Below are 25,935 nucleotides of genomic sequence, written 5' to 3'. Positions count from 1 at the left end.
AGGCTATAGCATCACAAATAGAACAAGACAAAAAAGAAAAACAATACAAGGACAGATAGTACCAGTATGAGCAAAATAATAAATAAGAATGGAGGTAATGTTAAATAAAGTGCCGTAAAGTTCATGTGTAAGAGTTATTTAGGAGGGCTATTGTTAAATATGTTTTATCTTGTGACGTTCAACCGCTTCCAGGCATTAAGAATGTCACGTGAGCTCCTGGACGATCGATCAGCTTTGAGAAGAGCTCGGGGGGCAACGACTTGACAACTGGATAGCGTGGCCGAGCGGTCCAAGGCGCTGGATTAAGGCTCCAGTCTCTACGGAGGCGTGGGTTCAAATCCCACAGCTGCCACTTTTGTAGGGTGCTAACGCCGTCCCATTGCTTTGAAGTCAGTAAGTGGGTTTCAAAAAGTGAACTGTGGCTCGACATGTGCGATTGTATATGATTTTTTGGGACATCGTAGTTATAGTGGCAACTACAGTGGCAACTTTTTACCTTGAAGTTGATTCAATCCCCAGCCAATACAGACTGTGGAGAGGCATCTCGTCCATTGTGATGGTCGAACACATCCCAATTAGGCCACGTGTTCCAAACTCCGCAGAAGTATAAACCAGGCTTAGGGCAATTTCTTACTAGTTGGACGTCAGTAGGTGGTGTGGAAAGGTGAACCGTCCCTCGAAATGCTGTGCGATCATGGCGGCTGTTGTGGGCATTGGTGGTATAGTGGCAAGCATAGCTGCCTTCCAAGCAGTTGACCCGGGTTCGATTCCCGGCCAATGCAGAACCTTGAGAGAGATTCAAATCAACTTTATTTCGCCATGTATACAGATACTAGGAATTTGATTTGGTATTCTTCATGCAGGCTATAGCATCACAAATAGAACAAGACAAAAAAGAAAAACAATACAAGGACAGATAGTACCAGTATGAGCAAAATAATAAATAAGAATGGAGGTAATGTTAAATAAAGTGCCGTAAAGTTCATGTGTAAGAGTTATTTAGGAGGGCTATTGTTAAATATGTTTTATCTTGTGACGTTCAACCGCTTCCAGGCATTAAGAATGTCACGTGAGCTCCTGGACGATCGATCAGCTTTGAGAAGAGCTCGGGGGGCAACAACTTGACAACTGGATAGCGTGGCCGAGCGGTCCAAGGCGCTGGATTAAGGCTCCAGTCTCTACGGAGGCGTGGGTTCAAATCCCACAGCTGCCACTTTTGTAGGGTGCTAACGCCGTCCCATTGCTTTGAAGTCAGTAAGTGGGTTTCAAAAAGTGAACTGTGGCTCGACATGTGCGATTGTATATGATTTTTTGGGACATCGTAGTTATAGTGGCAACTACAGTGGCAACTTTTTTCCTTGAAGTTGATTCAATCCCCAGCCAATACAGACCGTGGAGAGGCATCTCGTCTCTTGTGACGGTCGATAGCTTCACGATTAGGCCACGTGTTCCAAACTCCGCAGAAGTATAAACCAGGCTTAGGGCAATTTCTTACTAGTTGGACGTCAGTAGGTGGTGTGGAAAGGTGAACCGTCCCTCGAAATGCTGTGCGATCATGGCGGCTGTTGTGGGCATTGGTGGTATAGTGGCAAGCATAGCTGCCTTCCAAGCAGTTGACCCGGGTTCGATTCCCGGCCAATGCAGAACCTTGAGAGAGATTCAAATCAACTTTATTTCGCCATGTATACAGATACTAGGAATTTGATTTGGTATTCTCCATGCAGGCTATAGCATCACAAATAGAACAACAAGACAAAAAAGAAAAACAATACACGGACAGATAGTACCAGTATGAGCAAAATAATAAATAAGAATGGAGGTAATGTTAATAAAAATGCCGTAAAGTTCATGTGTAAGAGTTATTTAGGAGGGCTATTGTTAAATATGTTTTATCTTGTGACGTTCAACCGCTTCCAGGCATTAAGAATGTCACGTGAGCTCCTGGACGATCGATCAGCTTTGAGAAGAGCTCGGGGGGCAACGACTTGACAACTGGATAGCGTGGCCGAGCGGTCCAAGGCGCTGGATTAAGGCTCCAGTCTCTACGGAGGCGTGGGTTCAAATCCCACAGCTGCCACTTTTGTAGGGTGCTAACGCCGTCCCATTGCTTTGAAGTCAGTAAGTGGGTTTGAAAAAGTGAACTGTGGCTCGACATGTGCGATTGTATATGATTTTTTGGGACATCGTAGTTATAGTGGCAACTACAGTGGCAACTTTTTACCTTGAAGTTGATTCAATCCCCAGCCAATACAGACTGTGGAGAGGCATCTCGTCCATTGTGATGGTCGAACACATCCCAATTAGGCCACGTGTTCCAAACTCCGCAGAAGTATAAACCAGGCTTAGGGCAATTTCTTACTAGTTGGACGTCAGTAGGTGGTGTGGAAAGGTGAACCGTCCCTCGAAATGCTGTGCGATCATGGCGGCTGTTGTGGGCATTGGTGGTATAGTGGCAAGCATAGCTGCCTTCCAAGCAGTTGACCCGGGTTCGATTCCCGGCCAATGCAGAACCTTGAGAGAGATTCAAATCAACTTTATTTCGCCATGTATACAGATACTAGGAATTTGATTTGGTATTCTTCATGCAGGCTATAGCATCACAAATAGAACAAGACAAAAAAGAAAAACAATACAAGGACAGATAGTACCAGTATGAGCAAAATAATAAATAAGAATGGAGGTAATGTTAAATAAAGTGCCGTAAAGTTCATGTGTAAGAGTTATTTAGGAGGGCTATTGTTAAATATGTTTTATCTTGTGACGTTCAACCGCTTCCAGGCATTAAGAATGTCACGTGAGCTCCTGGACGATCGATCAGCTTTGAGAAGAGCTCGGGGGGCAACGACTTGACAACTGGATAGCGTGGCCGAGCGGTCCAAGGCGCTGGATTAAGGCTCCAGTCTCTACGGAGGCGTGGGTTCAAATCCCACAGCTGCCACTTTTGTAGGGTGCTAACGCCGTCCCATTGCTTTGAAGTCAGTAAGTGGGTTTCAAAAAGTGAACTGTGGCTCGACATGTGCGATTGTATATGATTTTTTGGGACATCGTAGTTATAGTGGCAACTACAGTGGCAACTTTTTTCCTTGAAGTTGATTCAATCCCCAGCCAATACAGACTGTGGAGAGGCATCTCGTCCATTGTGATGGTCGAACACATCCCAATTAGGCCACGTGTTCCAAACTCCGCAGAAGTATAAACCAGGCTTAGGGCAATTTCTTACTAGTTGGACGTCAGTAGGTGGTGTGGAAAGGTGAACCGTCCCTCGAAATGCTGTGCGATCATGGCGGCTGTTGTGGGCATTGGTGGTATAGTGGCAAGCATAGCTGCCTTCCAAGCAGTTGACCCGGGTTCGATTCCCGGCCAATGCAGAACCTTGAGAGAGATTCAAATCAACTTTATTTCGCCATGTATACAGATACTAGGAATTTGATTTGGTATTCTTCATGCAGGCTATAGCATCACAAATAGAACAAGACAAAAAAGAAAAACAATACAAGGACAGATAGTACCAGTATGAGCAAAATAATAAATAAGAATGGAGGTAATGTTAAATAAAGTGCCGTAAAGTTCATGTGTAAGAGTTATTTAGGAGGGCTATTGTTAAATATGTTTTATCTTGTGACGTTCAACCGCTTCCAGGCATTAAGAATGTCACGTGAGCTCCTGGACGATCGATCAGCTTTGAGAAGAGCTCGGGGGGCAACAACTTGACAACTGGATAGCGTGGCCGAGCGGTCCAAGGCGCTGGATTAAGGCTCCAGTCTCTACGGAGGCGTGGGTTCAAATCCCACAGCTGCCACTTTTGTAGGGTGCTAACGCCGTCCCATTGCTTTGAAGTCAGTAAGTGGGTTTCAAAAAGTGAACTGTGGCTCGACATGTGCGATTGTATATGATTTTTTGGGACATCGTAGTTATAGTGGCAACTACAGTGGCAACTTTTTTCCTTGAAGTTGATTCAATCCCCAGCCAATACAGACCGTGGAGAGGCATCTCGTCTCTTGTGACGGTCGATAGCTTCACGATTAGGCCACGTGTTCCAAACTCCGCAGAAGTATAAACCAGGCTTAGGGCAATTTCTTACTAGTTGGACGTCAGTAGGTGGTGTGGAAAGGTGAACCGTCCCTCGAAATGCTGTGCGATCATGGCGGCTGTTGTGGGCATTGGTGGTATAGTGGCAAGCATAGCTGCCTTCCAAGCAGTTGACCCGGGTTCGATTCCCGGCCAATGCAGAACCTTGAGAGAGATTCAAATCAACTTTATTTCGCCATGTATACAGATACTAGGAATTTGATTTGGTATTCTCCATGCAGGCTATAGCATCACAAATAGAACAACAAGACAAAAAAGAAAAACAATACACGGACAGATAGTACCAGTATGAGCAAAATAATAAATAAGAATGGAGGTAATGTTAATAAAAATGCCGTAAAGTTCATGTGTAAGAGTTATTTAGGAGGGCTATTGTTAAATATGTTTTATCTTGTGACGTTCAACCGCTTCCAGGCATTAAGAATGTCACGTGAGCTCCTGGACGATCGATCAGCTTTGAGAAGAGCTCGGGGGGCAACGACTTGACAACTGGATAGCGTGGCCGAGCGGTCCAAGGCGCTGGATTAAGGCTCCAGTCTCTACGGAGGCGTGGGTTCAAATCCCACAGCTGCCACTTTTGTAGGGTGCTAACGCCGTCCCATTGCTTTGAAGTCAGTAAGTGGGTTTGAAAAAGTGAACTGTGGCTCGACATGTGCGATTGTATATGATTTTTTGGGACATCGTAGTTATAGTGGCAACTACAGTGGCAACTTTTTACCTTGAAGTTGATTCAATCCCCAGCCAATACAGACTGTGGAGAGGCATCTCGTCCATTGTGATGGTCGAACACATCCCAATTAGGCCACGTGTTCCAAACTCCGCAGAAGTATAAACCAGGCTTAGGGCAATTTCTTACTAGTTGGACGTCAGTAGGTGGTGTGGAAAGGTGAACCGTCCCTCGAAATGCTGTGCGATCATGGCGGCTGTTGTGGGCATTGGTGGTATAGTGGCAAGCATAGCTGCCTTCCAAGCAGTTGACCCGGGTTCGATTCCCGGCCAATGCAGAACCTTGAGAGAGATTCAAATCAACTTTATTTCGCCATGTATACAGATACTAGGAATTTGATTTGGTATTCTTCATGCAGGCTATAGCATCACAAATAGAACAAGACAAAAAAGAAAAACAATACAAGGACAGATAGTACCAGTATGAGCAAAATAATAAATAAGAATGGAGGTAATGTTAAATAAAGTGCCGTAAAGTTCATGTGTAAGAGTTATTTAGGAGGGCTATTGTTAAATATGTTTTATCTTGTGACGTTCAACCGCTTCCAGGCATTAAGAATGTCACGTGAGCTCCTGGACGATCGATCAGCTTTGAGAAGAGCTCGGGGGGCAACGACTTGACAACTGGATAGCGTGGCCGAGCGGTCCAAGGCGCTGGATTAAGGCTCCAGTCTCTACGGAGGCGTGGGTTCAAATCCCACAGCTGCCACTTTTGTAGGGTGCTAACGCCGTCCCATTGCTTTGAAGTCAGTAAGTGGGTTTCAAAAAGTGAACTGTGGCTCGACATGTGCGATTGTATATGATTTTTTGGGACATCGTAGTTATAGTGGCAACTACAGTGGCAACTTTTTTCCTTGAAGTTGATTCAATCCCCAGCCAATACAGACCGTGGAGAGGCATCTCGTCTCTTGTGACGGTCGATAGCTTCACGATTAGGCCACGTGTTCCAAACTCCGCAGAAGTATAAACCAGGCTTAGGGCAATTTCTTACTAGTTGGACGTCAGTAGGTGGTGTGGAAAGGTGAACCGTCCCTCGAAATGCTCTGCGATCATGGCGGCTGTTGTGGGCATTGGTGGTATAGTGGCAAGCATAGCTGCCTTCCAAGCAGTTGACCCGGGTTCGATTCCCGGCCAATGCAGAACCTTGAGAGAGATTCAAATCAACTTTATTTCGCCATGTATACAGTTACTAGGAATTTGATTTGGTATTCTCCATGCAGGCTATAGCATCACAAATAGAACAACAAGACAAAAAAGAAAAACAATACACGGACAGATAGTACCAGTATGAGCAAAATAATAAATAAGAATGGAGGTAATGTTAAATAAAGTGCCGTAAAGTTCATGTGTAAGAGTTATTTAGGAGGGCTATTGTTAAATATGTTTTATCTTGTGACGTTCAACCGCTTCCAGGCATTAAGAATGTCACGTGAGCTCCTGGACGATCGATCAGCTTCGAGAAGAGCTCGGGGGGCAATGTCCTGACAACTGGGTAGCGTGGCCGAGCAGTCCAAGGCGCTGGATTAAGGCTCCAGTCTCTCCGGAGGCGTGGGTTCAAATCCCACCGTTGCCACTTTTGTAGGGTGCTAACGCCGTACCATTGCTTTGAAGTCAGTAAGTGGGTTTCAAAAAGTGAACTGTGGCTCGACATGTGCGATTGTATATGATTTTTTGGGACATCGTAGTTATAGTGGCAACTACAGTGGCAACTTTTTACCTTGAAGTTGATTCAATCCCCAGCCAATACAGACTGTGGAGAGGCATCTCGTCCATTGTGATGGTCGAACACATCCCAATTAGGCCACGTGTTCCAAACTCCGCAGAAGTATAAACCAGGCTTAGGGCAATTTCTTACTAGTTGGACGTCAGTAGGTGGTGTGGAAAGGTGAACCGTCCCTCGAAATGCTGTGCGATCATGGAGGCAGTTGTGGGCATTGGTGGGATAGTGGCAATTATAGCTTCCTTCCAAGCCATTGACCCGGGTTCGATTCCCGGCCAATGCAGAACCTTGAGAGAGATGTGTTTTATCTTGTGACGTTCAACAGCTTCCAGGCATTAAGAAAGTCACGTGAGCTCCCGGACGATCGATCAGCTTCGAGAAGAGCTCGGGGGGCAACGACTTGACAACTGGGTAGCGTGGCCGAGCGGTCCAAGGCGCTGGATTAAGGCTCCAGTCTCTCCGGAGGCGTGGGTTCAAATCCCACCGCTGCCACTTTTGTAGGGTTCTAACGCCGTCCCATTGCTTTGAAGTCAGTAAGTGGGTTTCAAAAAGTGAACTGTGGCTCGACATGTGCGATTGTATATGATTTTTTGGGACATCGTAGTTATAGTGGCAACTACAGTGGCAACTTTTTACCTTGAAGTTGATTCAATCCCCAGCCAATACAGACCGTGGAGAGGCATCTCGTCTCTTGTGATGGTCGAACCCATCACAATTAGGCCACGTGTTCCAAACTCCGCAGAAGTATAAACCAGGCTTAGGGCAATTTCTTACTAGTTGGACGTCAGTAGGTGGTGTGGAAAGGTGAACCGTCCCTCGAAATGCTGTGCGATCATGGCGGCTGTTGTGGGCATTGGAGGTATAGTGGCAAGCATAGCTGCCTTCCAAGCAGTTGACCCGGGTTCGATTCCCGGCCAATGCAGAATCTTGAGAGAGATTCAAATCAACTTTATTTCGCCATGTATACAGATACTAGGAATTTGATTTGGTATTCTTCATGCAGGCTATAGCATCACAAATAGAACAAGACAAAAAAGAAAAACAATACAAGGACAGATAGTACCAGTATGAGCAAAATAATAAATAAGAATGGAGGTAATGTTAAATAAAGTGCCGTAAAGTTCATGTGTAAGAGTTATTTAGGAGGGCTATTGTTAAATATGTTTTATCTTGTGACGTTCAACCGCTTCCAGGCATTAAGAATGTCACGTGAGCTCCTGGACGATCGATCAGCTTTGAGAAGAGCTCGGGGGGCAACGACTTGACAACTGGATAGCGTGGCCGAGCGGTCCAAGGCGCTGGATTAAGGCTCCAGTCTCTACGGAGGCGTGGGTTCAAATCCCACAGCTGCCACTTTTGTAGGGTGCTAACGCCGTCCCATTGCTTTGAAGTCAGTAAGTGGGTTTCAAAAAGTGAACTGTGGCTCGACATGTGCGATTGTATATGATTTTTTGGGACATCGTAGTTATAGTGGCAACTACAGTGGCAACTTTTTACCTTGAAGTTGATTCAATCCCCAGCCAATACAGACTGTGGAGAGGCATCTCGTCCATTGTGATGGTCGAACACATCCCAATTAGGCCACGTGTTCCAAACTCCGCAGAAGTATAAACCAGGCTTAGGGCAATTTCTTACTAGTTGGACGTCAGTAGGTGGTGTGGAAAGGTGAACCGTCCCTCGAAATGCTGTGCGATCATGGCGGCTGTTGTGGGCATTGGTGGTATAGTGGCAAGCATAGCTGCCTTCCAAGCAGTTGACCCGGGTTCGATTCCCGGCCAATGCAGAACCTTGAGAGAGATTCAAATCAACTTTATTTCGCCATGTATACAGATACTAGGAATTTGATTTGGTATTCTTCATGCAGGCTATAGCATCACAAATAGAACAAGACAAAAAAGAAAAACAATACAAGGACAGATAGTACCAGTATGAGCAAAATAATAAATAAGAATGGAGGTAATGTTAAATAAAGTGCCGTAAAGTTCATGTGTAAGAGTTATTTAGGAGGGCTATTGTTAAATATGTTTTATCTTGTGACGTTCAACCGCTTCCAGGCATTAAGAATGTCACGTGAGCTCCTGGACGATCGATCAGCTTTGAGAAGAGCTCGGGGGGCAACGACTTGACAACTGGATAGCGTGGCCGAGCGGTCCAAGGCGCTGGATTAAGGCTCCAGTCTCTACGGAGGCGTGGGTTCAAATCCCACAGCTGCCACTTTTGTAGGGTGCTAACGCCGTCCCATTGCTTTGAAGTCAGTAAGTGGGTTTCAAAAAGTGAACTGTGGCTCGACATGTGCGATTGTATATGATTTTTTGGGACATCGTAGTTATAGTGGCAACTACAGTGGCAACTTTTTTCCTTGAAGTTGATTCAATCCCCAGCCAATACAGACCGTGGAGAGGCATCTCGTCTCTTGTGACGGTCGATAGCTTCACGATTAGGCCACGTGTTCCAAACTCCGCAGAAGTATAAACCAGGCTTAGGGCAATTTCTTACTAGTTGGACGTCAGTAGGTGGTGTGGAAAGGTGAACCGTCCCTCGAAATGCTGTGCGATCATGGCGGCTGTTGTGGGCATTGGTGGTATAGTGGCAAGCATAGCTGCCTTCCAAGCAGTTGACCCGGGTTCGATTCCCGGCCAATGCAGAACCTTGAGAGAGATTCAAATCAACTTTATTTCGCCATGTATACAGATACTAGGAATTTGATTTGGTATTCTCCATGCAGGCTATAGCATCACAAATAGAACAACAAGACAAAAAAGAAAAACAATACACGGACAGATAGTACCAGTATGAGCAAAATAATAAATAAGAATGGAGGTAATGTTAAATAAAGTGCCGTAAAGTTCATGTGTAAGAGTTATTTAGGAGGGCTATTGTTAAATATGTTTTATCTTGTGACGTTCAACCGCTTCCAGGCATTAAGAATGTCACGTGAGCTCCTGGACGATCGATCAGCTTCGAGAAGAGCTCGGGGGGCAATGTCCTGACAACTGGGTAGCGTGGCCGAGCAGTCCAAGGCGCTGGATTAAGGCTCCAGTCTCTCCGGAGGCGTGGGTTCAAATCCCACCGTTGCCACTTTTGTAGGGTGCTAACGCCGTACCATTGCTTTGAAGTCAGTAAGTGGGTTTGAAAAAGTGAACTGTGGCTCGACATGTGCGATTGTATATGATTTTTTGGGACATCGTAGTTATAGTGGCAACTACAGTGGCAACTTTTTTCCTAGAAGTTGATTCAATCCCCAGCGAATACAGACCGTGGAGAGGCATCTCGTCTCTTGTGACGGTCGATAGCTTCACGATTAGGCCACGTGTTCCAAACTCCGCAGAAGTATAAACCAGGCTTAGGGCAATGTCTTACTAGTTGGACGTCAGTAGGTGGTGTGGAAAGGTGAACCGTCCCTCGAAATGCTGTGCGATCATGGAGGCAGTTGTGGGCATTGGTGGGATAGTGGCAATTATAGCTTCCTTCCAAGCCATTGACCCGGGTTCGATTCCCGGCCAATGCAGAACCTTGAGAGAGATTCAAATCAACTTTATTTCGCCATGTATACAGATACTAGGAATTTGATTTGGTATTCTTCATGCAGGCTATAGCATCACAAATAGAACAACAAGACAAAAAAGAAAAACAATACAAGGACAGATAGTACCAGTATGAGCAAAATAATAAATAAGAATGGAGGTAATGTTAAATAAAGTGCCGTAAAGTTCATGTGTAAGAGTTATTTAGGAGGGCTATTGTTAAATATGTTTTATCTTGTGACGTTCAACCGCTTCCAGGCATTAAGAATGTCACGTGAGCTCCTGGACGATCGATCAGCTTTGAGAAGAGCTCGGGGGGCAACGACTTGACAACTGGATAGCGTGGCCGAGCGGTCCAAGGCGCTGGATTAAGGCTCCAGTCTCTACGGAGGCGTGGGTTCAAATCCCACAGCTGCCACTTTTGTAGGGTGCTAACGCCGTCCCATTGCTTTGAAGTCAGTAAGTGGGTTTCAAAAAGTGAACTGTGGCTCGACATGTGCGATTGTATATGATTTTTTGGGACATCGTAGTTATAGTGGCAACTACAGTGGCAACTTTTTTCCTTGAAGTTGATTCAATCCCCAGCCAATACAGACCGTGGAGAGGCATCTCGTCTCTTGTGACGGTCGATAGCTTCACGATTAGGCCACGTGTTCCAAACTCCGCAGAAGTATAAACCAGGCTTAGGGCAATTTCTTACTAGTTGGACGTCAGTAGGTGGTGTGGAAAGGTGAACCGTCCCTTGAAATGCTGTGCGATCATGGCGGCGGTTGTGGGCATTGGTGGTATAGTGGCAAGCATAGCTGCCTTCCAAGCAGTTGACCCGGGTTCGATTCCCGGCCAATGCAGAACCTTGAGAGAGATTCAAATCAACTTTATTTCGCCATGTATACAGATACTAGGAATTTGATTTGGTATTCTCCATGCAGGCTATAGCATCACAAATAGAACAACAAGACAAAAAATAAAAACAATACACGGACAGATAGTACCAGTATGAGCAAAATAATAAATAAGAATGGAGGTAATGTTAAATAAAGTGCCGTAAAGTTCATGTGTAAGAGTTATTTAGGAGGGCTATTGTTAAATATGTTTTATCTTGTGACGTTCAACCGCTTCCAGGCATTAAGAATGTCACGTGAGCTCCTGGACGATCGATCAGCTTCGAGAAGAGCTCGGGGGGCAATGTCCTGACAACTGGGTAGCGTGGCCGAGCAGTCCAAGGCGCTGGATTAAGGCTCCAGTCTCTCCGGAGGCGTGGGTTCAAATCCCACCGTTGCCACTTTTGTAGGGTGCTAACGCCGTACCATTGCTTTGAAGTCAGTAAGTGGGTTTGAAAAAGTGAACTGTGGCTCGACATGTGCGATTGTATATGATTTTTTGGGACATCGTAGTTATAGTGGCAACTACAGTGGCAACTTTTTTCCTAGAAGTTGATTCAATCCCCAGCGAATACAGACCGTGGAGAGGCATCTCGTCTCTTGTGACGGTCGATAGCTTCACGATTAGGCCACGTGTTCCAAACTCCGCAGAAGTATAAACCAGGCTTAGGGCAATGTCTTACTAGTTGGACGTCAGTAGGTGGTGTGGAAAGGTGAACCGTCCCTCGAAATGCTGTGCGATCATGGAGGCAGTTGTGGGCATTGGTGGGATAGTGGCAATTATAGCTTCCTTCCAAGCCATTGACCCGGGTTCGATTCCCGGCCAATGCAGAACCTTGAGAGAGATTCAAATCAACTTTATTTCGCCATGTATACAGATACTAGGAATTTGATTTGGTATTCTTCATGCAGGCTATAGCATCACAAATAGAACAACAAGACAAAAAAGAAAAACAATACAAGGACAGATAGTACCAGTATGAGCAAAATAATAAATAAGAATGGAGGTAATGTTAAATAAAGTGCCGTAAAGTTCATGTGTAAGAGTTATTTAGGAGGGCTATTGTTAAATATGTTTTATCTTGTGACGTTCAACCGCTTCCAGGCATTAAGAATGTCACGTGAGCTCCTGGACGATCGATCAGCTTTGAGAAGAGCTCGGGGGGCAACGACTTGACAACTGGATAGCGTGGCCGAGCGGTCCAAGGCGCTGGATTAAGGCTCCAGTCTCTACGGAGGCGTGGGTTCAAATCCCACAGCTGCCACTTTTGTAGGGTGCTAACGCCGTCCCATTGCTTTGAAGTCAGTAAGTGGGTTTCAAAAAGTGAACTGTGGCTCGACATGTGCGATTGTATATGATTTTTTGGGACATCGTAGTTATAGTGGCAACTACAGTGGCAACTTTTTTCCTTGAAGTTGATTCAATCCCCAGCCAATACAGACCGTGGAGAGGCATCTCGTCTCTTGTGACGGTCGATAGCTTCACGATTAGGCCACGTGTTCCAAACTCCGCAGAAGTATAAACCAGGCTTAGGGCAATTTCTTACTAGTTGGACGTCAGTAGGTGGTGTGGAAAGGTGAACCGTCCCTTGAAATGCTGTGCGATCATGGCGGCGGTTGTGGGCATTGGTGGTATAGTGGCAAGCATAGCTGCCTTCCAAGCAGTTGACCCGGGTTCGATTCCCGGCCAATGCAGAACCTTGAGAGAGATTCAAATCAACTTTATTTCGCCATGTATACAGATACTAGGAATTTGATTTGGTATTCTCCATGCAGGCTATAGCATCACAAATAGAACAACAAGACAAAAAATAAAAACAATACACGGACAGATAGTACCAGTATGAGCAAAATAATAAATAAGAATGGAGGTAATGTTAAATAAAGTGCCGTAAAGTTCATGTGTAAGAGTTATTTAGGAGGGCTATTGTTAAATATGTTTTATCTTGTGACGTTCAACCGCTTCCAGGCATTAAGAATGTCACGTGAGCTCCTGGACGATCGATCAGCTTTGAGAAGAGCTCGGGGGGCAACGACTTGACAACTGGATAGCGTGGCCGAGCGGTCCAAGGCGCTGGATTAAGGCTCCAGTCTCTACGGAGGCGTGGGTTCAAATCCCACAGCTGCCACTTTTGTAGGGTGCTAACGCCGTCCCATTGCTTTGAAGTCAGTAAGTGGGTTTCAAAAAGTGAACTGTGGCTCGACATGTGCGATTGTATATGATTTTTTGGGACATCGTAGTTATAGTGGCAACTACAGTGGCAACTTTTTTCCTTGAAGTTGATTCAATCCCCAGCCAATACAGACCGTGGAGAGGCATCTCGTCTCTTGTGACGGTCGATAGCTTCACGATTAGGCCACGTGTTCCAAACTCCGCAGAAGTATAAACCAGGCTTAGGGCAATTTCTTACTAGTTGGACGTCAGTAGGTGGTGTGGAAAGGTGAACCGTCCCTCGAAATGCTCTGCGATCATGGCGGCTGTTGTGGGCATTGGTGGTATAGTGGCAAGCATAGCTGCCTTCCAAGCAGTTGACCCGGGTTCGATTCCCGGCCAATGCAGAACCTTGAGAGAGATTCAAATCAACTTTATTTCGCCATGTATACAGTTACTAGGAATTTGATTTGGTATTCTCCATGCAGGCTATAGCATCACAAATAGAACAACAAGACAAAAAAGAAAAACAATACACGGACAGATAGTACCAGTATGAGCAAAATAATAAATAAGAATGGAGGTAATGTTAAATAAAGTGCCGTAAAGTTCATGTGTAAGAGTTATTTAGGAGGGCTATTGTTAAATATGTTTTATCTTGTGACGTTCAACCGCTTCCAGGCATTAAGAATGTCACGTGAGCTCCTGGACGATCGATCAGCTTCGAGAAGAGCTCGGGGGGCAATGTCCTGACAACTGGGTAGCGTGGCCGAGCAGTCCAAGGCGCTGGATTAAGGCTCCAGTCTCTCCGGAGGCGTGGGTTCAAATCCCACCGTTGCCACTTTTGTAGGGTGCTAACGCCGTACCATTGCTTTGAAGTCAGTAAGTGGGTTTCAAAAAGTGAACTGTGGCTCGACATGTGCGATTGTATATGATTTTTTGGGACATCGTAGTTATAGTGGCAACTACAGTGGCAACTTTTTACCTTGAAGTTGATTCAATCCCCAGCCAATACAGACTGTGGAGAGGCATCTCGTCCATTGTGATGGTCGAACACATCCCAATTAGGCCACGTGTTCCAAACTCCGCAGAAGTATAAACCAGGCTTAGGGCAATTTCTTACTAGTTGGACGTCAGTAGGTGGTGTGGAAAGGTGAACCGTCCCTCGAAATGCTGTGCGATCATGGAGGCAGTTGTGGGCATTGGTGGGATAGTGGCAATTATAGCTTCCTTCCAAGCCATTGACCCGGGTTCGATTCCCGGCCAATGCAGAACCTTGAGAGAGATGTGTTTTATCTTGTGACGTTCAACAGCTTCCAGGCATTAAGAAAGTCACGTGAGCTCCCGGACGATCGATCAGCTTCGAGAAGAGCTCGGGGGGCAACGACTTGACAACTGGGTAGCGTGGCCGAGCGGTCCAAGGCGCTGGATTAAGGCTCCAGTCTCTCCGGAGGCGTGGGTTCAAATCCCACCGCTGCCACTTTTGTAGGGTTCTAACGCCGTCCCATTGCTTTGAAGTCAGTAAGTGGGTTTCAAAAAGTGAACTGTGGCTCGACATGTGCGATTGTATATGATTTTTTGGGACATCGTAGTTATAGTGGCAACTACAGTGGCAACTTTTTTCCTTGAAGTTGATTCAATCCCCAGCCAATACAGACCGTGGAGAGGCATCTCGTCTCTTGTGATGGTCGAACCCATCACAATTAGGCCACGTGTTCCAAACTCCGCAGAAGTATAAACCAGGCTTAGGGCAATTTCTTACTAGTTGGACGTCAGTAGGTGGTGTGGAAAGGTGAACCGTCCCTCGAAATGCTGTGCGATCATGGCGGCTGTTGTGGGCATTGGAGGTATAGTGGCAAGCATAGCTGCCTTCCAAGCAGTTGACCCGGGTTCGATTCCCGGCCAATGCAGAATCTTGAGAGAGATTCAAATCAACTTTATTTCGCCATGTATACAGTTACTAGGAATTTGATTTGGTATTCTCCATGCAGGCTATAGCATCACAAATAGAACAACAAGACAAAAAAGAAAAACAATACACGGACAGATAGTACCAGTATGAGCAAAATAATAAATAAGAATGGAGGTAATGTTAAATAAAGTGCCGTAAAGTTCATGTGTAAGAGTTATTTAGGAGGGCTATTGTTAAATATGTTTTATCTTGTGACGTTCAACCGCTTCCAGGCATTAAGAATGTCACGTGAGCTCCTGGACGATCGATCAGCTTCGAGAAGAGCTCGGGGGGCAATGTCCTGACAACTGGGTAGCGTGGCCGAGCAGTCCAAGGCGCTGGATTAAGGCTCCAGTCTCTCCGGAGGCGTGGGTTCAAATCCCACCGTTGCCACTTTTGTAGGGTGCTAACGCCGTACCATTGCTTTGAAGTCAGTAAGTGGGTTTCAAAAAGTGAACTGTGGCTCGACATGTGCGATTGTATATGATTTTTTGGGACATCGTAGTTATAGTGGCAACTACAGTGGCAACTTTTTTCCTTGAAGTTGATTCAATCCCCAGCCAATACAGACCGTGGAGAGGCATCTCGTCTCTTGTGACGGTCGATAGCTTCACGATTAGGCCACGTGTTCCAAACTCCGCAGAAGTATAAACCAGGCTTAGGGCAATTTCTTACTAGTTGGACGTCAGTAGGTGGTGTGGAAAGGTGAACCGTCCCTCGAAATGCTGTGCGATCATGGAGGCAGTTGTGGGCATTGGTGGAATAGTGGCAATTATAGCTTCCTTCCAAGCCATTGACCCGGGTTCGATTCCCGGCCAATGCAGAACCTTGAGAGAGATGTGTTTTATCTTGTGACGTTCAACAGCTTCCAGGCATTAAGAAAGTCACGTGAGCTCCCGGACGATCGATCAGCTTCGAGAAGAGCTCGGGGGGCAATGACTTGACAACTGGGTAGCGTGGCCGAGCGGTCCAAGGCGCTGGATTAAGGCTCCAGTCTCTCCGGAGGCGTGGGTTCAAATCCCACCGCTGCCACTTTTGTAGGGTTCTAACGCCGTCCCATTGCTTTGAAGTCAGTAAGTGGGTTTCAAAAAGTGAACTGTGGCTCGACATGTGCGATTGTATATGATTTTTTGGGACATCGTAGTTATAGTGGCAACTACAGTGGCAACTTTTTTCCTTGAAGTTGACGGGGTTCAATCCCCAGCCAATACAGACCGTGGAGAGGTATCTCGTCTCTTGTGACGGTCGAACACATCACAATTAGGCCACGTGTTCCAAACTCCGCAGAAGTATAAACCAGGTTTAGGGCAATTTCTTACTAGTTGGACGTCAGAAGGTGGTGTGGAAAGGTGAACCGTCCCTCGAAATGCTGTGCGATCATAGAGGCTGTTGTGGGCATTGGTGGTATAGTGGCAAGCATAGCTGCCTTCCAAGCAGTTGACCGGTGTTCGATTCCCGGCCAATGCAGAACCTTGAGAGAGATTCAAATCAACTTTATTTCGCAATGTATACAGATACTAGGAATTTGATTTGGTGTTCTCCATGCAGGCTATAGCATCACAAATAGAACAACGAGACAAAAAAGAAAAACAATACAAGGACAGATAGTACCAGTATGAGCAAAATAATAAATAAGAATGGAGGTAATGTTAAATAAAGTGCCGTAAAGTTCATGTGTAAGAGCTATTTAGGAGGGCTATTGTTAGATGTGTTTTATCTTTTGAGGTTCAACCACTTCCAGGCATTAACCCTTGTGCTACCTTCGGGTCATTGTGACCCACCGTCGTGTTGCGATACCTATACATACCCCTTGTGCTACCTTCGGGTCATTGTGACCCACCGTCGTGTAGCGATACCTTTACCTACTAACAATAAAAATAAATATTATTTTTGCATTAACCCTGCCACGCCGTGTCGGTGCGACTCTTCCTAATACAAAAACGTAGATACGTAGGGGAGGGGTATATCACATAATATCAACAGTTAAAAGTAGGAGGAACACTCGCGCTGCCCTCAGGTCATTGTGACCCACCGCAGTGTCTGCGTTGTCAAAGTGTGTATATCACGTTATATCACTAGTTAACACTAGGTGGAGCTGTCTCCGGGTCATTGTGACCCAGCGCAGTGTCTGCGTTGTCAATTGTGAACCCGCCGCCTGCCCCAGAAGTTTATATATCAGGTTATATCACTAGTTAACACTAGGTGGAGATGTCCGCGGGTCGTTGTGACCCACCGCAGTGTCTGCGTTGTCAATTACGGCGGTCGAATTAGGTAGGCGTCATTGTGCTCTCTCAACTTGACGAGGTTTGATCCACGCCTCCAACCTCTCCCCTGAGTCTAATGACGCCTTTACGATTCGACAATCAGCAACCCCTCTCGGCGGTAGAATGAGTGTGACGTCTGGCGTCAGAGAAACCGCTATCGGACCCGTCTGCCAAGCGGCCGTGCGGCTGCGGCCCCTCGGAATCGGATTGGCCACATTGACCTAGATAAAATTGATAAGGTCGGAACGAAGGGAGACAGATGAAATCGACGCCTCTCTCCGACCTCGTCTCGTCCACTTTATTTATTTAATTTAATTTTATATTATTTTTTATCTATTTATTTATTTATATTTATTTTTTTGTCCAACCGCGCGCGCACGCGCCTCCTTTTACGATTCGACGATTGGCGATCCCTCTCGGCGGGAGAATTGTCCTTGCGTCAGAGAACACCGCGGTCGGACCCTTCTGACAAGTTGCCGTGCAGGTCGGACGGCCTCGGCAAGCAGAGGGCCACGTGACGTCTGGCGTCAGAGAAACCGCGGCCGGACCTCTCTCACCACTTTGTTTTTATTTTATTTTTGGGTCCAACCAGGGCCCCGTTCGTCGTAAGGGTTGAAGCTAAGTTAATCAATTGTCCCTTTAGCCTGTTAACATTAGCGAGATGAGTGAGAACAGCAAATATCGGTTCGTCAACGGCTGATCCGCATCCAAATCATGTGGTTAATTTCAATCAGGCTAAACTTATCAGGGAAATTGCACGTGCACGTCCTACTTCAAAAGGCAGGAAAGGTCGATCACCAAAACCGTGATTTTTTTACGGTATGATGGCGGAAAAGACGAAAGAGAGAGCGGTGATAGGCTATTGTCGCCATCCGAGCAAACTATTATAATGAGTCTCTAAGAAGACAATAAGCATATTATCATGGCTAAGTCAAACACCGCCACCGCTGCCAGAGCAAGACAAGCAGCTTGGCAAAAAATTGCCGATAAGCTAAATGCGAAAGTTTTGGGGAAATGTATAGGCTCATCTTAAGTGCCTCATTACCCCAATCAATCAGATCACATTTCTTTAAATGTGCCTGCTGGTATAGACTTAATGGAAATTAATAATTGAATGAGATCTTGCTAGCGAAAATAATGATCTCAACTCTTTCAGAATAAGTAGGCTAGATAAAAACAAGGCCAACGAGTGTCTAAGTGATACGAATTCATAGACAATTATGAGGATATATGTAGGCTACTGCGCTTATATCATGTACTATATATGTGTATATGCATGTAGGCCTATGTGTAAATCCCTCTTTGATTTCATTGACTGGGACATGGCCAGGGAATATGATGAATTGATTCATCAGCTGGTTAAGCGCCAAGTACACTTTTCTTACAGCAACGCATGCTGCGGCTTTGCCAATGTTTTCTGCATCGCCTATACTGTATAAAAATGTAGCCTATAACCTACCTGACGCAAAAAACCTCAAGGCTATGCAGTCTGAAGCACAGTTAAAGTGTCAAGTAGCTTTATTGTCAATTTCTTCACATGTCAAGACATAAAAAGGAATCGATATGACGTTTCCCACTCTCCCACAGTGAAACATATAAAAAGCACAGGCACAACAGATAAGACAAGACATTTCGTAAAACATAGCGTTACATATTCACATACAGCAGCATAAGCTCATAATAAAGCATAAAGCTTGCTGCGGCGTGTGATATATTTGCAATGTACGGCCCGAGAAGGTCTTGCAAATAAGTCCTTGTCGGCTGAATCGATATCGCTCAAACAAGAACTCATCCGTGTGAAATAAAGGATCTTGGCAATCGCGAAGAACTCTATTGGTATGGAAAGCTAATCGAACTAAAATATAGTTAAGGTCCGATAAGGTCGGAACGAAGGGAGACAGATGAAATCGACGCCTCTCTCCGACCTCGTCTCGTCCACTTTATTTATTTTATATTATTTTTTATTTATTTATTTATTTATATGTATTTTTTTTTTGTCCAACCAGGCGCGCGCGCCGCCTTTTACGATTCGACGATTGGCGATCCCTCTCGGCGGGAGAATTGTCCTTGCGTCAGACAAATGGTAACCGTGGTCGGACCCGTCTGCCAAGCGGCCGTGCGGCTGCGGCCCCTCTGAATCGGATTGGCCACATTGACCTGGATAAAATTGATAAGGTCGGAACGAAGGGAGACAGATGAAATCGACGCCTCTCTCCGACCTCGTCTCGTCCACTTTATTTATTTTATTTTATATTATTTTTTATTTATTTATTTATATGTATTTTTTTTTTGTCCAACCACGCGCGCGCCGCCTTTTACGATTCGACGATTGGCGATCCCTCTCGGCGGGAGAATTGTCCTTGCGTCAGACAAATGGTAACCGTGGTCGGACCCGTGTGCCAAGCGGCTGTGCGGCTGCGGCCCCTCGGAATCAGATTGGCCACATTGACCTACATTAAATTGATAAGGTAGGAACGAAGGGAGACAGATGAAATCGACGCCTCTCTCCGACCTCGTCTCGTCCACTTTATTTATTTTATTTATTTATTTATATGTATTTTTTTTGTCCAACCACGCGCGCGCGCGCCGCCTTTTACGATTCGACGATTGGCGATTCCTCTCGGCGGGAGAATTGTCCTTGCGTCAGACAACACCGTGGTCGGACCCGTCTGCCAAGCGGCCGTGCGGCTGCGGCCCTCGGAATCAGATTGGCCACATTGACCTACATTAAATTGATAAGGTCGGAACGGCGGGAGACAAATGGTAACCGCGGTCGGACCCGTGTGCCAAGCTGCCGTGCGGCTGCGGCCCTCGGAATCAGATTGGCCACATTGACCTAGATTAATTTGATAAGGTCGGAACGGCGGGAGACAAATGGTAACCGTGGTCGGACCCGTCTGCCAAGCGGCCGTGCGGCTGCGGCCCTCGGAATCAGATTGGCCACATTGACCTAGATTAATTTGATAAGGTCTGAACGGCGGGAGACAAATGGTAACCGTGGTCGGACCCGACCTGCGGGTGTGCAGAAGACTGAACAACTCAGTCGAGTGCAGAAGAGGGCTTTGCTCAAGCCACAGCGCTGCTAACGCTACTACCAACACATGCACCACGATGTATATGTCGTGGTGAAGCAAACTGACGTTGTGACAACTTTTTCATAATAAAAAATAAATAAAGTCAAACCTTTTATTTCTAGCCTTGTCTGCCTAGCCTATTAGTAGACTCTCGCGCTGTATCCTAGTCTGCGCTGTGACTCACCATACCTAGTCTGTTACGCCACCCTCGTGCTGACAACCTTTCGTAATACAAAAATAGTCAAGTGAAACATTCTCCGTCGAAATAAAAATGAAATCGTATTTGCCCTGACCGTGAAGCGAACCCTGGCCACGGAGCTGAAAGCCCCACAGTCTTGCCACTAGACCACCAGGGAGATACTTGTTTATTGCCTTTCATTCCCACGCTGTGGGTCACAACGACGGATAAGGATAAGTTCAGGTTGCATAGACAATGAGGAGAGCGTAAGGGTTATTGCGCTGTCTCTGCCTTTTTGTTAGACACGGCAACGTCTGTGTTGTCTATTACGAGACCCCGCACTGTCTCCGGTTCCTTGTGACCCACAGCGGTCTTCTGAAAATTTTACATAATACAAAAATAAATAAAGTCAAACCTTTCATTCCCACGCTGTAGGTCACAACGACCCCCGATACAGCGCGAAGGTGGCGTAATATACAACGCTGCGGGTCACAACGACCCCCGAGACAGCGCGAAGGTGGCGTAATATACAACGTTGTGGGTCACAATGACCCGGAGACAGCGCGAAGGATAAGTTCAGGCTGCATAGACAATGAGGAGAGCGTGAGGGTTAACGGCTCCTCCGTGTGGTAGCTAGTGGTAGACTGTGCTTCAAAACGAAAATGTTAATTCCTGAGGTGTGTGTGGTGTGTTTTTTGTGAGGACGGGCTATTATTATCCTTTTAAAAATAACCTTGATAGTTTTGTTGTTACAGCCCATCTGACAGTATAGCCAAACAGGAACATAGAAAGCAGTCGGACCTTCTAGGACAGACGCTGTCTAGGACAGACGCTGTAATACATGCTTTGTTATTGTCATTATGTCTCTCGACATCGAGGATTGTGTGTGTGTGTGTGTTAGTGTGAATAAAGTACAATTGAACACTCTACCACATCACATTTAGTTTTATTCACTTACAACCAATATTCCCTTTTTTTTATGACAAACGGTGAAGCTTTGTAGGTTGGGCAGCGGTAGACTGTGTCAAGATGGTCATTCTTGAAGAACGGATAGACGTGGCAGCCAATCGGACACCTAGTGAAGGCCATAGAGGTTTACAGTTTTTCTGAATTGCTAAAACACTAAAACCCATTGGCTGAACAAAGTTATCAGTTGCCTAAACTCATGTAGCTAATTGTGCAGTCTGTTGTCAATACCTTAAACCATTTCACATGGTAAAACACAATTTGCAAATCTCACATAGACTTTTCAGCAAAACTCTAAACACATTCTCATTCTCAAAACACATTCTGCACTCTAATGCACATGTCATCCATACTGGTAAACACAAGTGGCAACAATCAAATACAAATAGAGAACACATGTCATTGATTAAACACAACCACTCAAAATTGATTTCACTTGATGTCAAATGATGTGACACAACCAATATAAGGCAGTTTTGAGAGCAAACAGGTTGTTGAAGGTGGGAAGGAGAAGGTCTGAGAATGGATGGAAGAAACTATGTGAGAGGACGAGGACGAGTGCGTATTCGAGGTGGGCGACGAGGAGGAAGAGGAGGAGGGCGAGGAAGAGGAGGACAAAGAGGCAGAGGAAGACAAAGAGTGGAAATATCGGATGAAATTAGAGCAACAGTCATTGACCATGTTATAGTCCATGGATTGACAATGAGGGAAGCAGGACTTAGAGTGCACCCCAATTTGAGCCGATTTTCTGTGTCCACCATAGTAAGGACATTCAGAGAAGAGAACAGGTACAGTATACTACTGTATTTTTGTAATTGCAGATTTACTGTACTACACTATTGCAGCTGTTTCAATAGACATTTGTAAAGTTCATCACTGTATGTATTGTACTGCATGAATATTTTTTGTAACTGCACATCTACTTTTTGTAGAACTACAAGGCTGCCACATGCAGGTGGAAGGACAGCTATATTCACTCCGGAGCAAGAGACCATTATAGTGGGCATGGTCCTTCAAAATAATTTGATACGACTCAGAGAAATCCAGGAACGAGTCATACAAGACAACACACACTTCCAGGGAATCGACAGTGTGAGCATATCCACAATTGACCGTGTCCTCCATCGTAACAGCATACGAATGAAACAGGTATACCGAGTACCTTTTGAGCGAAACTCACAAAGGGTGAAAGAATTGCGAGCTCAGTATGTGCAAGTAAGTGTACATTCAGACACATTTACTGTAATCCAGATTGTCTACAGTACTGCCACATACTATGTGAATGACATTACTCTTCAGTACATACAATGTATGTGAATCAGAAGTGCATATACGGTAGGCCTAATTGAACTCTACAATATAACACTGTCTCTGTACGACTTACAAAATTCTACATACAGTATATTGTATTCCTACACAGACAATATTTGACTTGGAATCCTTGGAGAGACCCCATGAGTTCATCTTTCTCGATGAAGCAGGCTTCAATCTAACGAAGAGGAGAGGGAGTCAGGTGGCTGAGCGGTGAGGGAATCGGGCTAGTAATCCGAAGGTTGCCAGTTCGATTCCCGGTCATGCCAACTGACGTTGTGTCCTTGGGCAAGGCACTTCACCCTACTTGCCTCGGGGAAATGTCCCTGTACTTACTGTAAGTCGCTCTGGATAAGAGCGTCTGCTAAATGTAAATGTAAAATGTAAGGAGAGGCCGAAACATGATTGGACAGCGGGCCGTTGTTGAAGTCCCTGGTCAACGAGGTGGCAATGTCACAATCTGTGCTGCTATCAGCAACCATGGTGTTCTACATCACCATGTTACACTCGGGCCATATAACACCCAGCCTCTTCTCAGATTTCTTGACAATCTAAGAGATATTTTATTTGAGCAGCGGGTTCAAGAGCAGCAGGGTCAAGAGCTAAATGAGAATGACATTCCCACCTATGTAATAGTGTTGGACAATGTCAGTTTCCACCGAGCTGCTCTGGTAAGGGAATGGTTCAACATCAATGGTCAGTTTATGACCTTGTACCTCCCTCCATACTCGCCTTTCCTGAATGCGATTGAGGAGTTTTTCTCCTCATGGAGATGGAAAGTGTATGATAGACAACCCTACACCAGGGTAAATCTGCTGCAAGCCATGGAATTAGCCTGTGATGACATAGGTCAGGAATCATGTCAGGGCTGGATACGGCACACAAGAGGCTTCTTCCCCCGCTGCCTCAGGAGAGAAAATATTGCTTGTGATGTCGACGAGGTGCTCTGGCCTGACACAGCCCAAAGACAAGAAGAAGCACATTGATGACATGATGACTCCTTTGATTTTTGTCCCTTTTTACTTTTACTGTAGTAGCGCATACTGTAGTAGGCCTACAGTGCATTGTAGGCTGTATAATGTACAATAAACAAGTTGTATGGCCCTGAACATTGTGCTTTCCATTTGTTACAGTAACAGTACTGACTGCTCAATAGATTTTGACTGGTTATAGGTTCATATCAACAAAGAACAAGAATGAGTTGTGAGTAGTGAGATGCAGGGTACCGTACTGTATAGGGGTACAAGGAGGAGAAAGAACCAACAAAAATGAGAGCAAAGCAGAGTAGTAATTGCTGATATATTTTTAGCTACTACAGTTTTTCTGAATTGCTAAAACACTAAAACCCATTGGCTGAACAAAGTTCTCAGTTGCCTGAACTCATGTAGCTCATTGTGCAGTCTGTTGTCAATACCTTAAACCATTTCACATGGTAAAACACAATTTGCAGATCTCACATAGACTTTTCAGCAAAACTCTAAACACATTCTCATTCTCAAAACACATTCTGCACTCTAATGCACATGTCATCCATACTGGTAAACACAAATGGCAACAATCAAATACAAATAGAGAAAACATGTCATTGACAAAACACAACCACTCAAAATTGATTTCACTTGTTTCAAATGATGTGACACAACCAATATAAGCCAGTTCAGAGAGCAAACAGGTTGTTGAAGGTGGGAAAATATTTCTTGTGATGTCGACAAAGTGCTCTGGCCTGACCCAGCCCAAAGACAAGAAGAAGCACATTGATCACATGTTCATATCAACAAAGAACAAGAGTGAGTTGTGAGTAGTGAGATGCAGGGTACAGTACTGTATAGGGGTACAAGGAGGAGAAAGAACAAAAAAAAGAGAGCAAAGCAGAGTAGTAATTTCTGATACATTTTGAGCTACTATGATAGAACATGTTGTCGTTCATCAAAAGACAATGACGGATAAATATGAAATTTGTTTTGAGGTTATGTAAAAATGATCTTCTCCTTGAGAACTATATATGTTTTGAACAATGTGTTTTCAATTTTTTTGTGTATTGTTTACTGACTGCTTGATAGTGTATATCATTTTGATCACTTTGTTTATGATTTGAGAGCAGTGTTTGATTTTGAGCACAGGTAAATCTGTTTTGAGGCGAAAGCTTGATTTTGAGAACAGGTAAAACTGTTTTGAGGCGAAAGTTTCATTTTGCAAGAGGATTCAGAGGTTTTGTAAATAGTGCTTGAAGATGAGGTTTTGTGTTTACAGTTTTGAGAAAATGGGTGACTGTTTCAAGAATGTGTTTTAGCAATTGTGAAAAACTGTATACTGTAAGAGAACATGTTTTCGTTCATCAAAGACAATGATGGATAAATATGAAATTTGTTTTGAGATAAAAAATGTACTTCTCCCTGAGAACTATATGTTTTGAACAATGTGTTTTCTATTTTTTGGTGTATTGTTTACTGACTGCTTGATAGTGTATATCATTTTGATCACTTTGTTTATGATTTGAGAGCAGTGTTTGATTTTGAGCACAGGTAAATCTGTTTTGAGGCCAAAGCTTGATTTTGAGCACAGGTAAAAGTGTTTTGAGGCGAAAGTTTCATTTTGCAAGAGGATTCAGAGGTTTTGTAAATAGTGCTTGAAGATGAGGTTTTGTGTTTACAGTTTTGAGAAAATGGGTGACTGTTTCAAGAATGTGTTTTAGCAATTGTGAAAAACTGTATACTGTAAGAGAACATGTTTTCGTTCATCAAAGACAATGATGGATAAATATGAAATTTGTTTTGAGATAAAAAATGTACTTCTCCCTGAGAACTATATGTTTTGAACAATGTGTTTTCTATTTTTTGGTGTATTGTTTACTGACTGCTTGATAGTGTATATCATTTTGATCACTTTGTTTATGATTTGAGAGCAGTGTTTGATTTTGAGCACAGGTAAATCTGTTTTGAGGCCAAAGCTTGATTTTGAGCACAGGTAAAAGTGTTTTGAGGCGAAAGTTTCATTTTGCAAGAGGATACAGAGGTTTTGTAAATAGTGCTTGAAGATGTGGTTTTGTGTTTACAGTTTTGAGAAAATGGGTGACTGTTTCAAGAATGTGTTTTAGCAATT

At 44.8% G+C, this 25,935-nt stretch overlaps 34 non-coding genes across 34 annotated transcripts; all 34 read left to right on the top strand.

The window, feature by feature from the left end:
• The first annotated feature begins 269 nt into the window (after positions 1–269).
• Positions 270–352, top strand: trnal-aag (transfer RNA leucine (anticodon AAG)). Its single transcript has one exon. It is a non-coding gene; the product is annotated as a tRNA-Leu (tRNA).
• Positions 353–710: 358 nt separating this feature from the next.
• On the top strand, positions 711–782 carry trnag-ucc (transfer RNA glycine (anticodon UCC)). The gene has a single exon. It is a non-coding gene; the product is annotated as a tRNA-Gly (tRNA).
• Positions 783–1,130: 348 nt separating this feature from the next.
• trnal-aag (transfer RNA leucine (anticodon AAG)) lies at positions 1,131–1,213 on the top strand. Its single transcript has one exon. It is a non-coding gene; the product is annotated as a tRNA-Leu (tRNA).
• A 358-nt stretch (positions 1,214–1,571) lies between these two features.
• On the top strand, positions 1,572–1,643 carry trnag-ucc (transfer RNA glycine (anticodon UCC)). Its single transcript has one exon. It is a non-coding gene; the product is annotated as a tRNA-Gly (tRNA).
• Positions 1,644–1,994: 351 nt separating this feature from the next.
• Positions 1,995–2,077, top strand: trnal-aag (transfer RNA leucine (anticodon AAG)). The gene has a single exon. It is a non-coding gene; the product is annotated as a tRNA-Leu (tRNA).
• A 358-nt stretch (positions 2,078–2,435) lies between these two features.
• Positions 2,436–2,507, top strand: trnag-ucc (transfer RNA glycine (anticodon UCC)). Its single transcript has one exon. It is a non-coding gene; the product is annotated as a tRNA-Gly (tRNA).
• A 348-nt stretch (positions 2,508–2,855) lies between these two features.
• trnal-aag (transfer RNA leucine (anticodon AAG)) lies at positions 2,856–2,938 on the top strand. The gene has a single exon. It is a non-coding gene; the product is annotated as a tRNA-Leu (tRNA).
• A 358-nt stretch (positions 2,939–3,296) lies between these two features.
• On the top strand, positions 3,297–3,368 carry trnag-ucc (transfer RNA glycine (anticodon UCC)). Its single transcript has one exon. It is a non-coding gene; the product is annotated as a tRNA-Gly (tRNA).
• A 348-nt stretch (positions 3,369–3,716) lies between these two features.
• trnal-aag (transfer RNA leucine (anticodon AAG)) lies at positions 3,717–3,799 on the top strand. The gene has a single exon. It is a non-coding gene; the product is annotated as a tRNA-Leu (tRNA).
• Positions 3,800–4,157: 358 nt separating this feature from the next.
• Positions 4,158–4,229, top strand: trnag-ucc (transfer RNA glycine (anticodon UCC)). The gene has a single exon. It is a non-coding gene; the product is annotated as a tRNA-Gly (tRNA).
• Positions 4,230–4,580: 351 nt separating this feature from the next.
• trnal-aag (transfer RNA leucine (anticodon AAG)) lies at positions 4,581–4,663 on the top strand. The gene has a single exon. It is a non-coding gene; the product is annotated as a tRNA-Leu (tRNA).
• Positions 4,664–5,021: 358 nt separating this feature from the next.
• On the top strand, positions 5,022–5,093 carry trnag-ucc (transfer RNA glycine (anticodon UCC)). Its single transcript has one exon. It is a non-coding gene; the product is annotated as a tRNA-Gly (tRNA).
• Positions 5,094–5,441: 348 nt separating this feature from the next.
• On the top strand, positions 5,442–5,524 carry trnal-aag (transfer RNA leucine (anticodon AAG)). The gene has a single exon. It is a non-coding gene; the product is annotated as a tRNA-Leu (tRNA).
• Positions 5,525–5,882: 358 nt separating this feature from the next.
• On the top strand, positions 5,883–5,954 carry trnag-ucc (transfer RNA glycine (anticodon UCC)). Its single transcript has one exon. It is a non-coding gene; the product is annotated as a tRNA-Gly (tRNA).
• Positions 5,955–6,306: 352 nt separating this feature from the next.
• Positions 6,307–6,388, top strand: trnal-aag (transfer RNA leucine (anticodon AAG)). Its single transcript has one exon. It is a non-coding gene; the product is annotated as a tRNA-Leu (tRNA).
• Positions 6,389–6,945: 557 nt separating this feature from the next.
• trnal-aag (transfer RNA leucine (anticodon AAG)) lies at positions 6,946–7,027 on the top strand. Its single transcript has one exon. It is a non-coding gene; the product is annotated as a tRNA-Leu (tRNA).
• Positions 7,028–7,385: 358 nt separating this feature from the next.
• On the top strand, positions 7,386–7,457 carry trnag-ucc (transfer RNA glycine (anticodon UCC)). The gene has a single exon. It is a non-coding gene; the product is annotated as a tRNA-Gly (tRNA).
• A 348-nt stretch (positions 7,458–7,805) lies between these two features.
• trnal-aag (transfer RNA leucine (anticodon AAG)) lies at positions 7,806–7,888 on the top strand. The gene has a single exon. It is a non-coding gene; the product is annotated as a tRNA-Leu (tRNA).
• Positions 7,889–8,246: 358 nt separating this feature from the next.
• On the top strand, positions 8,247–8,318 carry trnag-ucc (transfer RNA glycine (anticodon UCC)). The gene has a single exon. It is a non-coding gene; the product is annotated as a tRNA-Gly (tRNA).
• Positions 8,319–8,666: 348 nt separating this feature from the next.
• trnal-aag (transfer RNA leucine (anticodon AAG)) lies at positions 8,667–8,749 on the top strand. The gene has a single exon. It is a non-coding gene; the product is annotated as a tRNA-Leu (tRNA).
• A 358-nt stretch (positions 8,750–9,107) lies between these two features.
• Positions 9,108–9,179, top strand: trnag-ucc (transfer RNA glycine (anticodon UCC)). The gene has a single exon. It is a non-coding gene; the product is annotated as a tRNA-Gly (tRNA).
• A 352-nt stretch (positions 9,180–9,531) lies between these two features.
• trnal-aag (transfer RNA leucine (anticodon AAG)) lies at positions 9,532–9,613 on the top strand. Its single transcript has one exon. It is a non-coding gene; the product is annotated as a tRNA-Leu (tRNA).
• Positions 9,614–10,394: 781 nt separating this feature from the next.
• trnal-aag (transfer RNA leucine (anticodon AAG)) lies at positions 10,395–10,477 on the top strand. Its single transcript has one exon. It is a non-coding gene; the product is annotated as a tRNA-Leu (tRNA).
• Positions 10,478–10,835: 358 nt separating this feature from the next.
• trnag-ucc (transfer RNA glycine (anticodon UCC)) lies at positions 10,836–10,907 on the top strand. Its single transcript has one exon. It is a non-coding gene; the product is annotated as a tRNA-Gly (tRNA).
• Positions 10,908–11,259: 352 nt separating this feature from the next.
• trnal-aag (transfer RNA leucine (anticodon AAG)) lies at positions 11,260–11,341 on the top strand. The gene has a single exon. It is a non-coding gene; the product is annotated as a tRNA-Leu (tRNA).
• A 781-nt stretch (positions 11,342–12,122) lies between these two features.
• trnal-aag (transfer RNA leucine (anticodon AAG)) lies at positions 12,123–12,205 on the top strand. The gene has a single exon. It is a non-coding gene; the product is annotated as a tRNA-Leu (tRNA).
• Positions 12,206–12,563: 358 nt separating this feature from the next.
• trnag-ucc (transfer RNA glycine (anticodon UCC)) lies at positions 12,564–12,635 on the top strand. Its single transcript has one exon. It is a non-coding gene; the product is annotated as a tRNA-Gly (tRNA).
• Positions 12,636–12,986: 351 nt separating this feature from the next.
• On the top strand, positions 12,987–13,069 carry trnal-aag (transfer RNA leucine (anticodon AAG)). Its single transcript has one exon. It is a non-coding gene; the product is annotated as a tRNA-Leu (tRNA).
• Positions 13,070–13,427: 358 nt separating this feature from the next.
• trnag-ucc (transfer RNA glycine (anticodon UCC)) lies at positions 13,428–13,499 on the top strand. Its single transcript has one exon. It is a non-coding gene; the product is annotated as a tRNA-Gly (tRNA).
• Positions 13,500–13,851: 352 nt separating this feature from the next.
• trnal-aag (transfer RNA leucine (anticodon AAG)) lies at positions 13,852–13,933 on the top strand. The gene has a single exon. It is a non-coding gene; the product is annotated as a tRNA-Leu (tRNA).
• Positions 13,934–14,490: 557 nt separating this feature from the next.
• On the top strand, positions 14,491–14,572 carry trnal-aag (transfer RNA leucine (anticodon AAG)). Its single transcript has one exon. It is a non-coding gene; the product is annotated as a tRNA-Leu (tRNA).
• Positions 14,573–14,930: 358 nt separating this feature from the next.
• On the top strand, positions 14,931–15,002 carry trnag-ucc (transfer RNA glycine (anticodon UCC)). Its single transcript has one exon. It is a non-coding gene; the product is annotated as a tRNA-Gly (tRNA).
• A 352-nt stretch (positions 15,003–15,354) lies between these two features.
• On the top strand, positions 15,355–15,436 carry trnal-aag (transfer RNA leucine (anticodon AAG)). The gene has a single exon. It is a non-coding gene; the product is annotated as a tRNA-Leu (tRNA).
• Positions 15,437–15,993: 557 nt separating this feature from the next.
• trnal-aag (transfer RNA leucine (anticodon AAG)) lies at positions 15,994–16,075 on the top strand. The gene has a single exon. It is a non-coding gene; the product is annotated as a tRNA-Leu (tRNA).
• Positions 16,076–25,935: the final 9,860 nt, after the last annotated feature.

This window comes from Osmerus mordax, chromosome 27 (genome assembly GCF_038355195.1).
Source record: "Osmerus mordax isolate fOsmMor3 chromosome 27, fOsmMor3.pri, whole genome shotgun sequence".
Lineage (NCBI taxonomy): Eukaryota > Metazoa > Chordata > Actinopteri > Osmeriformes > Osmeridae > Osmerus > Osmerus mordax.
This window is presented reverse-complemented; position numbering and strand designations above follow the sequence as displayed.